Raw genomic sequence first — 13,253 nt, 5'->3', positions numbered from 1 at the left:
TCTCCCACAGAGTTTCAGTAGTACTGCCTTTTCCAATGTTTCTGTTTTCTCATTTAATCTATTTGTTCTTTTTCATTAAGCTATGTAACATTTGAAGTATGAAGTGTATCTATAAATGAAATTATCAGTATTATTGTTGTTGTAATATTATTATACCACAATAAGATTGACAAATGGACAAAAATAAATTGATTCACTCACCAATCAGTGACAGAAGTGACAGCGATGGGATGAGGCAATCCTTATGATGTCAGGCCTGTATTCTGTTGTGGCAGTCCTGAGGCACTGGCCAAGATGTGCTTTGGAGAGTCTGTTTCTGTCCTGGTTCTTGATAGAGTTCATTGAAGAAAATGATGATTCACATATGTACGTGGAGAGGAATTGTGTGAGTAGGAGCATTGCAATAGCTCTCGTGTTTTTGAATTGAGCTTGGGGAACCACGTTGATCCAAAGGTCACTCACCCCAACGTCCTTGTGTTGTGCTTTGAGCAAATCAGATGTTCCCACTTCCGAGACCTCCAGCTGGAGAGTTGCCTCATCTATGGAAGGCACCAGCCTCTTGGCCTCTGCAGTACATTGGCTGTCAGCCAAAATGGAGAACGGCTGTCTCAGGAAGAGGAGGATGTCAACTGAGAGTTTAGGGGAGCTTTCAAATCATTCCATGAAGTTCCCTGAAGATTTGCTTCTTAGATGACAGGCGTAATGCTGGTGCATGTCACTGCCTAGTCGAGGACCGCAGAGAGCACACAGTAGATCATGCACTTTGCGGGGGCATAGGTCAAGTGTACGGTGTGGGATGAAGTTAAAATAAATTAGAGCAGCACACGCTTTATTTATATGTTATAACAGGTGCGTTCACATAAGTGCCAGTGGGTTGGCCTATTGGGGTTGTCTGATCTACAGTGATGAGGTGCTTTGAGAGGCTGGTGTTGAAGCATTTCAGCTCCTGGTTGAATGGTGACTTGTATCTGTACCAATTTGCCAACTGAAGCAACAGGTCTGTAGCAGGTGCCAGCTCATTGGCCCTTCACTCAGTCCTGGAACATCTGGACAGCAAAGATACACACATCAGGATGATCTTTATCAATTACAGCTCAGCATTTATTACCATTATCCCCTCAAAACCTATTAGTAAACTCCAAGGCTTGGGCGTTAATATCCCCTTGCGCAGTTGGATCCTGGATTTCCTGACCGCGGTCCGGACCGCAAGAACCAAATGTCTGGACCGTGCTGACCCACTGCTGCTTTAACGTCATCCCATGCCTCTGTAATTCCCTTTTCTCCACTGTATTATTGATATATCTGACTTTAGCTTCTCCCTCTCAAATTGCAGGGTTAATTCTATCATGTTATGACCAGTCCCCAGAAGAGATCCCAATGATCCAGAAATCTGAAACTCTGCCCCCCTGACCCTATTTCTCAGCCACATATTCATCCATCTTTTAAGGATTCCTTTACCTTATGCTCCACAATCAAGTCCGATTCATTGCCCAACACCCAATCCAGAATAGCTGATCCCCTGGTGGATCCAACCATGAGCTGCTCTAAAATACCATCTTCTACATATTCCCCTTCGTGGGATCCAGCAGCAACCTAATTTTCCCCATCTCCCCCATGACTATTGACTATTGTAACATTGCCCCTTTGACATGCTTTGTTTTTTAATCTCCCATTGTATTTTGTAGCTGACATCCTGGTGACTATTCTCAGGATCGTTTTACCCTTATAGTTTCTTATGTCTAACTCCAAGGATTCTACATCTTGCCATCCTATGTCACCTCTTTCTAACTATTTGATTTCATTTTTTTTCACAAACAGAGCCTGCCAGCCCCTCTATCTAGCTGTTTGTCCTTTTGATACAATGTGTATCCTTGGATGTGAAGCTCCCAAATATAATCTTCTTTCAGCCTTGACTCAGTGATGCCAATCTGCCAATCTTGAAATGCGCTCAGTGAGCATCTACTTTATTCTGTGTGCTGCATGCATTTAAATAAAACACCTTCAATCCTGTATCCATAACCCTTTCTGATTTTGTTCCCCTTTTAGACTACAATTTAACCCACTGACTACAATTTTGCCGTATCTTTCCTGCAAGTCTCACTACACACTGTCTCTGCCCATAAAGCAACTGCCTGTTCCTAAGCACGCCCACTCCAGTTCCCATCACCCTCCCAAACAGTTTGAACTTTCCCAAACAGCTCTAACAAACCTGCCTGCAAGGATATTGGTCCCCCTTAGGTTTAGGTGTAACTCACCCCTTTTGTACAGATCATTCAGTACCCAGAAGAGATCCCAATGACCCAGAGATCTGAAACTCTGCCCCCTGCCCCTGTTTCTCAGCCGCATATTCTTCTGCCAAATCATTCTATTCTTTCCCTCACTGGCATGTGTACAGGCAGCAATCTGGAGATTGCTACCCTGGAGATCCTGATTTTTAGCTTTCTACCTAACTTCCTAAATTCCCTTTTCAAGACTCTTGTAATGTGAGTATTATTAAAAGTAAGTTAATACTAATCGGGAAGCTGTTGGTAGCAAGAGGCGGGATCTGGGGTTGGCGGGGTCTTTACTTCCGCTCTTTTTACTCCCAGTATGCATTGTATATAGTTCCTCCGCCCATGCCGTACAAGGTACCTGGAAGCCTCTGTATTCTAAACATCACTTGCTGTCCCAGATAAAGATGCTCTTTTGGCCAACAAGTTGTCGAGTGGTCTCTTTGTAAAGTAGAAATCACCACAAAGACCTCCTCCCATTTCCTAGCTATGCCATTAGTACCTACCTGTACTAAACTTACGTCTGCTCACCCTCCCCCTTTAGAATGTTGTGGACCCGACCTGAGACATTCCTGAACCTGGCACCTGGGAGGCAACACACAGTATATTTCTGTTGCGTTAACAGAATCTCGAGTCTACTCCTCTGACTATGGAATCCCCTATTACTATGAAGTCCTCTTCTGCCCCACTTCCCTTTTGAACCACAGCATCAGACTCAGTGCCAGAGGCCCAGTCACTCTGGCTCCCCTCCAGTAGGTTGTCCCCCTCAATCCATAACTTACTATTCAGGGAAATAGCCAATGGGTTACTTTGTAGTGGCTGCCCATTTCTCTTCCCTTTCCTGACAGTGACCTATTTACCTGCCCACTACAACTTAGGGATGACTCCATCTCTGTAGCTCCTACCTATCACCTTCTCATTTTCTTGTATGAGCCAAAGGTCATCAGGCTCTAGTTCCTTAACACATGTTCTGAGGAACCGCAGCTTGGCACATCTTGTGCCAGGGGTGGTTATTGAGGAGGCTGGAAGTCTTCCAGAATTCTCACATCTCACATAGAAAAGCACTACACAGTCTCTGGAGCCATTATCACTGCTCTAACTATGCACTGCAGATGAAGAATGAAGAAAAAACAAGAAGAAGTAACTTACCAGATACTTACCTCGCTGAAGCCTGGTATGTCCACTCTAACCCTAGTCTACTCCAACAATGGCCTCTCCAAAAACTGGCCATTGCCTAATTTTTATTTGCCCTTGCAAATGAATCGCAACTGCACCACTGGAAAAAGCAGAAATCTCACTAAAGCTCCTTTTTTAAATCTCTTTCTCCTAGACCTGCATGAAGCCTCCTCTGCCAGTTCGACTGCAACTGTGCCACTGAGGAAAAAGCTGCTGAACTGCTGGAAACTGGAAAGATAGAGTGGGAAGCATATTAATTTTTTTGTTTGAATGAAGACTTCAGTAGTATCCTGCATTCAAAAATGGGCACCAGCTGTGATACATTATCAATATCTCCACCGTCAATGCTGATAGCACCAGAAGCACACACAAAAAAACAATATTGTCACCATGACTTCAAGCCACTAGAAATGTAGACCATGTTATGCTCTGTGGGAGTAATTATGGCTCTTATCAATGCAGATATCCTTAGAGAGCTCTGAATTTTCTTGTTGCTTCTAGCTGAAGTACAGTTTGGACTTTTGCTCCCTGAACACCAAGGTAGTATTGCAGTGAAAAACAGAAGTCCTTTATCTCACATATTGAAACAAAGGAGCAACAGCAACCAGCTGTGGGGAGTAGCTGAAGGATTGCACTAAATTGCTTCAAGTCATTGTTACAACCATACGCCTACTGTTACTTCCATATACTTAAGTGCAATTGTTAGGGACCAGCTGTGTGCCAAGGCTAATTGATGACTTCCCCTGTTAGCAGTAGAGTAAGACCCATTAGGTGTATATCCTGTGTTTAGGATGCCAGGAACTATAATGGTTTACATAAATAAATATGGTTTACATAATCCTGGTTGGATGCAAATATAACGAGCTGCTAATGTAATGGTTTCTTTGTAGTGCAGTGCTCGGATTATGACCAGAGATAATGGGGGGGGGGGGCTTTGGAATGTGGGCTGGCCAATGGGGGAGATACTTTTATTTTTTTGCGTGTCCAAGCAAAGGCAGAAGATGGAGATGGATGCCAGAACGGGGAAGCCGTAGTCTGTCGGACAAGAGTGGACTTGGAATGGGGTTGGAAGTCGACGCCTGGGGGAAAATCAATGGAGAACAACCAGACAGGGAAACTCCAACACTTCATTAGACTGCTTCATGAGAACGGGCCCTTTTTCTTTTTTGTTTCTTTACTAACCCTATAGTCAAATTAAGTATTATAAAGCTAAATTATTTAACTGAATATTGTGTACTGTTTGTTATTTTGTGATACTGATTTGTAACAGGGGAACTCATCACGTAGCATCCACACAAACAAGATTTCTCAAGTTTGCTCTGGTGCTCCCCTTCCCCTTGCTTTCTCCCTAGGCCTCCCATCCCATGATCCTTTCCCTTCTCCAGCCGTGTATCCCTTTTGCCAATCACCTTTCCAGCTCTTAGCTTCACCTCACCCCCTCCGGTCTTCTCCTATCATTTTGCATTTTCCCCTCCCCCTCCTACTTTCAAATCTCTTAGTATCTTTCCCTTCAGTTAGTCCTGATGAAGGGTCTCGGGCCGAAACGTCGACAGTGAATCTCCCTATAGATGCTGCCTGGCCTGCTGTGTTCCACCAGCATTTTGTGTGTGTTGTTGTTTGAATTTCCAGCATCTGCAGATTTCCTCGTGTTTTCTCAAATGTGGCTATCTTCCCTTAGATTAAGCCACAAGCCGAACCTGAAAGTTACACAAATAAAATAGATTAATATCAATAAGTGATCTGTAGCTTGACAAGGACTCAGAGAATGAAAGGAACTGTATCGCCTGTTTCTCTAAATCTCTGTCCATTTGGAATTGTTAGTTCAGCTTCGAATTGGTTAACTGAGTGGTAGAAGCCTAACTTTGAACTGAATAAATCTGCCATTGATCACTTTATCAGACTGACCACAAAAAGATTTCAAAACAAGAAAAAGTAATAGGGGCATTTTTCCCTTTTTAAAATATTTATTGATGTTTCCCATCCCTTTGTCACTTGAAGACACAATTAATTCCTGCTTTAGAGACTGTCTTTGGTCAAATGTTTCTCCATCTATTATCCTTTCGGTAACAGAGCTCCACATAGCTGAACATCTAGATGCTTCCCCCACATTAACAATGAAGAAAATACTTCACAGTGCTTATGTAATGGAATATTTATTTGTTGATTCTCCTGGGAAAAGGTGCTTGATCAATGAATGGCTGCAGAAATCTGATGTGGCAGGTGTGAACTGTGAGCGAATCAAGCTGAAATAATTATGGATGCTATCTTGTGTGCTGACTCAATCCTAATTAAGTGAGAATGAATCCACCTTCTCAACTCAGGATCAGATTGCTGTGTCTGAAACTGTGGATCAAACTGCACAAACAGCAAATACACAAAATAAAAATGTGCTGTCTAAATCAAGATATATCTCTGTTTCTATACATGGTGCATTCACTTTCTTATCTCTTCCCCATTATTGACAAATAGTGAAGTACATTTTCACAGACGTTGTTTTCTTAAGCATAGCTGTGACCAGACTTGTCCCTACACTGCTTAAGTTCTCACTGAGAAGTGATCACAACTGTTAGGAAACAAAACCAAAATCATTGAAAACACTTAGCAGGTCAGGCAGTACCTGTGGCAGAAGCGACAGTTAACATCTCAAGTTTGGGGTCCTATATCTCAGACAAAAAGGACAGATAAGGCTCAGTGGAGACCAGAGGAGAATTCCTTCAAGGTTTGCACTCTGGGACGCAAAGTGGCAATGAACTCAACAACAAATCAAAATGCTGCTAATGCAGAAAATGTAAAACAAGAACGGAAACTGCCCAAAATATCCAGCAGATCAGGCAGCAGCTGAGGAAAGAGAAACCGAATATTTAGCGCCAGGACACTTTGTCACAAGTGATAAGACTTTGCATCCATGACTAAGAGTTAACAGGCAGCAGTACACTTGAAATATTTGCATGTTTCGCAAGCGCAACAGCTTATGAAAAGTGACCTAATGAAGGCACACCAGAATAGATTGAACTAGAACTGAGAGTAACTGAATATGGATGGACTCCTTTGATTGTGTGTTTTGTATTCTGTGTTTTCTGCTCCTAATTTTTTGCCGTTTGCACAATTAGTTTACTTCTGCACGCAGAGGGGAGGCTTGATGCTTTTCTGTGAACGGCTTCCAGCATTTTCTTTGTTTTGTGGCTGTCTCTGGGAAGATGAATCTCAGGATTGTGTATGCATACATACTTTGATAGTAAATGAACTTCAAATCTTTAGATCTTTGATGTTTAATATCACCAGCACATCATGAAATTTGTTGTTATGTGGCAGCAGCATATTGCAATACATAATAATAATAATAATAATAATAAACTGTAAACTACAGTAAATATACATATATAGATCAATTAAATAAATAGTGCAAAAAGAGATAAAGCATGGATCTTCGTTTTACTCTAACGGTAATGAATTCATTACTTATGATGTTTATGTCAATTGGTAAACTAGTTTATTATTATCACATGTACTGAAGTAGACTGAAAAACATTGTTCAGCATGCCACCTATAAAGATCAATATATCACATCAGAACATTGAGAATGTACAAGAAAAAAAGCAATAACAGAATTCATTGATATACCAGTTCCTCTAATAATATGACTCATCTCAATATAAAAAAGTACCCATTAATATAGTTGACTTATGTCAATTTTTAAAATTAAAAACTAAAATTATATCGAGATGAAATTTTGTGGAGAAAAGCTGAACATAGATTTGAACCCTAGACAAATCACCCAGACCTACAGTCTACAGATAACACTTGATTGGCTCTTCTCTGTAAGCCTTCTGCACAAGCAAATTAAATTTCTGAGAATAAAAACAGAAAATACTTAGCAGGTCAGGCAGTGTCTGTAGAAAAGAAAAATAATTAACAATTCAGGTTACTGAAGCTTAATAAAAATTATCTGAGAAAAAATATTTACATGACATGTTCAAAGGAATTTAGAAAAATGAGCCATGATCTTTGAACCTGAGCTAAACTTAACCAGTGCAATAGGCTTAGAAAGCCAAATAGACTGTGGCTTGCTTTCCTTCAGCGAGCCTAAGTCTTTTATCTTTATTCTATTTTGTTCCAATGTTAGGTATGTCTCTGATTTCAGTGCACCAGCTAATGTAAAATGAATCAACTTACTGTAATTAAATTACAACTGCAGAAAGAAAGAGCCAGCTTAAGCTCTTCAGAAGGGGAAACAGTCATATTATCTTTGTACTTTGAGAAATAATATTTTGGATCCAAGTATTTGACTGTAGAGATCCTTGCTGTGGAGCCAAACAATGGAGAACGATGCATGTACTGAAAAATCAAATCTTTAGAATAGCAGTTGGGATTTTTAAAGTGTTCAGCATTAGTGGCAGTAGGATGAAAGCGGGGGAGGAAGATTCCAGTGAGAGGAGGTTTGGTTCGGAACTAAATATTACATATTGTTAAGTATTTTTAAAGGACAAACAGAAAGGAAAAGAGAAGAGGGTATGCCTGATATTCAGAAATGACTTAAGACCAAAAGCGAATAAGAACCTTGGCTCAGAAGATGAGGGAAATTATACCAGTAGAGTGAAAAGAAGAGATAACAAGGGACTAAACCACTCTTAGGAGTAGCTTGAGCATCTTATTTCAGTTATTATACTGCTGGCTGGAATATTAATTAAGAAGTGTGGAATGATGCAACTTGTCTAAAATCAATTGACCTTTAAAGTGCTGCAATTCATAAAATGTGTACATTGCTTCAGCATCTGTGATAGATAGGATTCACACAGGTCTGTGAACACAGTCAATCTCATGGCAAACACCCACATAAAGGGTCCGTTTAAAATCAAGGGATGCTTCCCTGAAAAGGGAAAGATTTACATCCCACCTTTTTCAGTAAGGTCAGTAAGGTCACTCAAGTAATACCCTCAATATGAGTGATTAAAAGTTAACACACAGGCATGGTAATCATTTCAGAGGGGAGACGATAAATTAAGCTTTATGTAGAAGGAGATGTGCATAAGAACAAAGGCCTCTTACTAAAATTATGTAAATCCTTGTGCATCCTAATCTGAAATACTTGAACAGCACAGGCTCCATATCAATGAATTGTGTACTTACAATGGAAGGAGTGTGTTGTTTTTTATATTTATTTTATTCATTTGGATACAGCATAGGATTCATCCTTCAATGGGAGCCGCCCAGCAAACACCAACAACCCTGATTAAACCCTAACCCGGGGGTCGGCAACCTGCGGCTCCCGAGCCATTTGTGGCTCTTTCACCTCTGTGCTGCGGCTCCCTGTGGCTTTGGGAAATAATTGGTCAGTATTTAATTAAAATGTATTTTATGTTAGTTTGTTAGCTTTTGAAATGTAATTATGGTGATCTTGTACAACCTAAGTGTAGCGACACATTTCCTGCCACATCCGAAACGGCTCACAATTAGCCAGCATTCCGGCTAAGGGAGATAGCCTACGGGGGTTTGTGAGTACGCGTCTTTTGCAGCATCTGCGTCCATGGGGGCTGGGTTGAGGGAGGCTTAAAAGCAAGGCTGTTTAGTTCGAATAAAGCTATCTTTGACTGCAGTTTACTGACACCGCTACAACATGTTTTTATCGCTGGCTGTCCAGACGGAAGGTGCTGAAACGCTTTGTCGCGTGTCTGGAAGAAGTGAAAACTTTCCTGGGCAGCAAAGGGCTCACCTTTCCTGAGCTGGAACAGCCAGAGTGGCTGGAAAAGCTACACTTCATGGTAGACATGACAGCGCACCTGAACACGTCGAACACAGCTCTTCAGGGGAAAGGACGTACAGCCCTGCACATGTTGGAGGATGTTTTGGCATTCGAGCGCAAGTTGACAGTGCTTGCCAGAGATTTACAGAAAGGCACTTTGTCTCACTTCCCCAATTTGAGAGAGTTCAAACAAGGTCACGACATGATAATTTCGGAGTATTTATATTCTGCAATCATCGCAATGCAAACATCGTTTGGGAAACGCTTCTGTGAGTTCAGAGAGGAAAAAAACACATTATCCTTCCCGGTCACTCCCTTAAGCATCGATCCTTCCCTACTGAATACGACTGCATTGGCAGGTGTGAGTCAACCTGATCTTGAGATGGAACTGGCCGACATAGCCGACAAAGACATATGGGTGTCCAAGTTTAGACGCTTGACAGCAGACCTTGAAGATGTTGCCCGTCAGAAGGCCGTTCTTGCTCAGAAACACAAATGGAGTGATATTGAAAACCTCACAGATGACAGCTTGTGATCCTGTGTAAGGATGAAGGTGACATCATACAGCCCTGATGTGCAGACGCTGTGCGCTGAGGTCCAGGAGCAGAAATCCCATTAACCAAGTATGATAAATATTTTAATTGTCTATTATTTTACTTATATTCATATTTTTCATTGTTCAGTGAAATAGTCCTTTCATTTTTCAGGATGACAGCTGGCTGACGTTATTTTTGGTTTGCTGCTGGCGGAAAATTTAAGTTCGGCGTTTTTCATAAATACAAGAAGGACTCAAATAGACATTGAATATTTTACTTAAAAGTAACTTTCAACCCAACGTCTTTTTTTCGGAGTTCAAAATGTTTTTGTTGCATGCAGAAATGTAATTTCGTTTTCTCTGCAGGAGTTCATCAATTTCATAAATGCAACACATTATAGTTTGTTTATACATAGCATAAAGGCAAAAAAAACGTTGTATGCAGTGTTATTTCATTTTAAATGTCAAACGGGTTTTGCGGCTCCCAGAGTTTTCTTTTCTGTGGGAAACGGGTCCAAGTGGCTCTTTCAGTGGTAAAGGTTGCTGACCCCTGCCCTAACCAAATCAGCGGACAATTTACAATGGCCAATTAACATACCCCGTATGTCTTTGGACTGTGGGAGGAAACTAAAGCCATCAGAGAAACCCCACCTATTCTTTCCAGGATGAAATTTTCACTCTCTGGAATGTCTAAAAACAAAGGCCACCATCTTAAATCAGGGATCCTCAACCTTTTTAATGCCATCAACCAATACCATGAAGCAAGGGGCCCGTGGATCGCAGATTGGAAACCCCTAAAATGAATGAGCTATTCAACTGAAGGGATTTCAAGCTCAAGAAGAGAGTTCAAATCTTTTTGTAAATATATCTTAAATTATTTAATAATTCTCCTGAAGCTACTTTTGTAATATTGTTTTATTTAGTTTTGCAATTTGAAATAAAAATTTTGGCACTGCCTCCTCAAAAAATAATGAATATAGCAACAAAAGAATTTCTTCTAATCCAGAAAGGCAAATCAAAGACCATAGCCTGTGATTAAAAGGGATAAATTCAAAAACTAATCTACTGAAACAGTACTTCAGTGAATAACTGGTCAGTCCACAAAGCAATTTCCAAGGCAGGCTATGGAAGCAGCTAGACTTAATTCATTCAAATGCAAATTAAATAGATTTCTTTCGCAAAATAACACTCAAGGGTACAATTTGGGATGTGGTGGGTGTACCATGCTGATAGAATTAGATGAAGAGAGGTGGGAGTAGGTTTGTGAGAAGCATAAACACTGATAAAGAGAATTTGGATTGATCTCTATTATGTAAACTCAATACAACATTTGAGAGGAGAAAGTAACTTTGGATGAAAAGTCTCAAATAAAATCAATTACTAGCTGTTTCTTTGTGACATATCTGGATTTTCTGTAGACTAATTATCATGTTAAGTTATTAATTATATCACTATTGAACTGAATAACTACCGGATAACTGATCAAAATGTATTTGAGTCATCTTTTTTCAATTATTGTTTTATTTCTTAAAGTTGCTTTTTTATTGGCTTTATGGGTCAGTTGTGGGTTTAATGAAATCTAATGGCACATTTTGGCAGTTGATCAGTCAAGTTGACATGTTTAATACATTGTTTTGGTGCTTATTATTAAGGTTTTGTTTTTGTTTTGGGATCCAGGAGTTACTAGCAAGACCAGTATTTATTGCTATCACTCACTGCCTTTGAGGAAGTGTTAGCTACAGTCATTTTTGTAAAGGTGCTACAACAATGCTTTTTGGGAGGAAGTTCTAGGATGTAGACACAGAGGTGAAAAAGGAACAACAATACATCTCCAAGTAAGGTAGGGTATGGAGCTTGGAAGGGTCCTGCATGATGTTTCCATGCTTCTGCTACCCTTGACTTTCTTGACGGTAACGGTGATTGGGAGGCTGTCAGTCAATGTCAGTCTATTGTTCGTAATCAGCCGTGCAATCCTCGCAGGATAAGAAAAGTGTTAGGAAGTTACAGAAGTACTTTGAAGGAGGTGTTTCACAGGAAATTATCCAACTTCTTCAAATCAGGGAGTTGAAGAGGAAACAGCATTGAAGAAGTTCCAAGATCACAGAGGGAAGGTTGGCTTTTCCTTAAGATTTCTCTGCAACTCTTCCCCAACTTCCCTTCATGCTACAAAAATGCCATCTATACAACAGTTCTCTGCATGTGAAATACTCCCCTATACCAACTCCTTGTAGCTTTCTTTACATGTGAGACTAAACTTTAACTGTTTTTGGACTAGACAAGTAATTCTATTTTTAACTCAGGAAGGTTTTATGCCCACATTCCTACCAGTATTGTCAAAAGCAAGAGACCAATAGTAGCTGATCCTGGTCCATGTGACACAGTATTCAATCAGAGTCAGGTTTAATATAACTAGCATATATTGTGAAATTTGTTGTCTTTGCAGCAGCTGCACAATGCAATACATAATAATAGAGAAAATAAATTCAGATTTTAGTAAATATACGTATATAAAATAGTTAAACCTATCAAATGCTCCCAAATGTCATGTGACAGAATTAGCCTCTGACAACCAAGTCCAGCTCCTGGCCTTCACATGTGGCTTAGCTACTAAGCCCAGCGGAACTTTTTCTACTGACAGAAGGGGCAAAGGTGGGTTACTGGTGCATTAAAACCAATCACTTCATGCAGATGTGGCTCGTCATCCGTGGTTGACAGCTCATTTAGGAGAAAGAAATCTCTGGTCTTAAACCTCCACTGTCTTGTGGCCATACCCACTCATTGGGAAGGCTTCAATAATAAAACCTGAGGGAAAAATCCAAAGCTGGAGTCCCTGAGACTCTTCTACGTTGAGTTAACTGTTGACTGGCAACTCCTGTAGTGCTGCTAGTACCAAACTATATTTGGTTTCCTCCTTTCCTTTGGGTTCATCAGATGCATGGAGAAGGGGAGCTTGCTACATGGGCAACAGCTTGCTCTTTATATTCCACTACCCAGGCTTGCATACCTAGACAGCTAGGATGCAATATCCATGGTCAATTCTGACTCACAGAAGCCTCAGCAGTTAAATAAGTAGTGCAAAAATAGAAATAAAAAAGTAGTGAGGTAGTGCTTTTGGGTACAATATTATTCAAGTATTTTCACCAGATGGACTGTAAGTGGCCCAAGTCAGCAGCTCACAACCGCCTTCTCAAGGGCAATTTGAGAAGAAGCATAGACAGCAAATGCTGAAGACAATCTACTGACCTGGCATCACCTAAGTAAGAATTTTCAGTGGTGAAAGAGACTGAAATAAAAAGGATTGAGTTAACATAGTCCTGATCAAGGGTCTTTGATGCAAAACAAGAGTTCTTTCTCTTTCCACAGATGTTGCATGACCTGCTGAGCAGTTACAACATTTTCTCATTCCGTTTCCAGGTCATATGAACCAGAGTAATAGCAGTACCTAGGAGTTTGCAGTTTCAAATTATTCTGTTAGTTTGACAACACATGAAAATTGAAGAGATAGAAAATATCAGGAAGCACAAATCAGACT

This window comes from Hypanus sabinus, chromosome 18 (assembly GCF_030144855.1).
Source record: "Hypanus sabinus isolate sHypSab1 chromosome 18, sHypSab1.hap1, whole genome shotgun sequence".
Lineage (NCBI taxonomy): Eukaryota > Metazoa > Chordata > Chondrichthyes > Myliobatiformes > Dasyatidae > Hypanus > Hypanus sabinus.
This window is presented reverse-complemented; position numbering follows the sequence as displayed.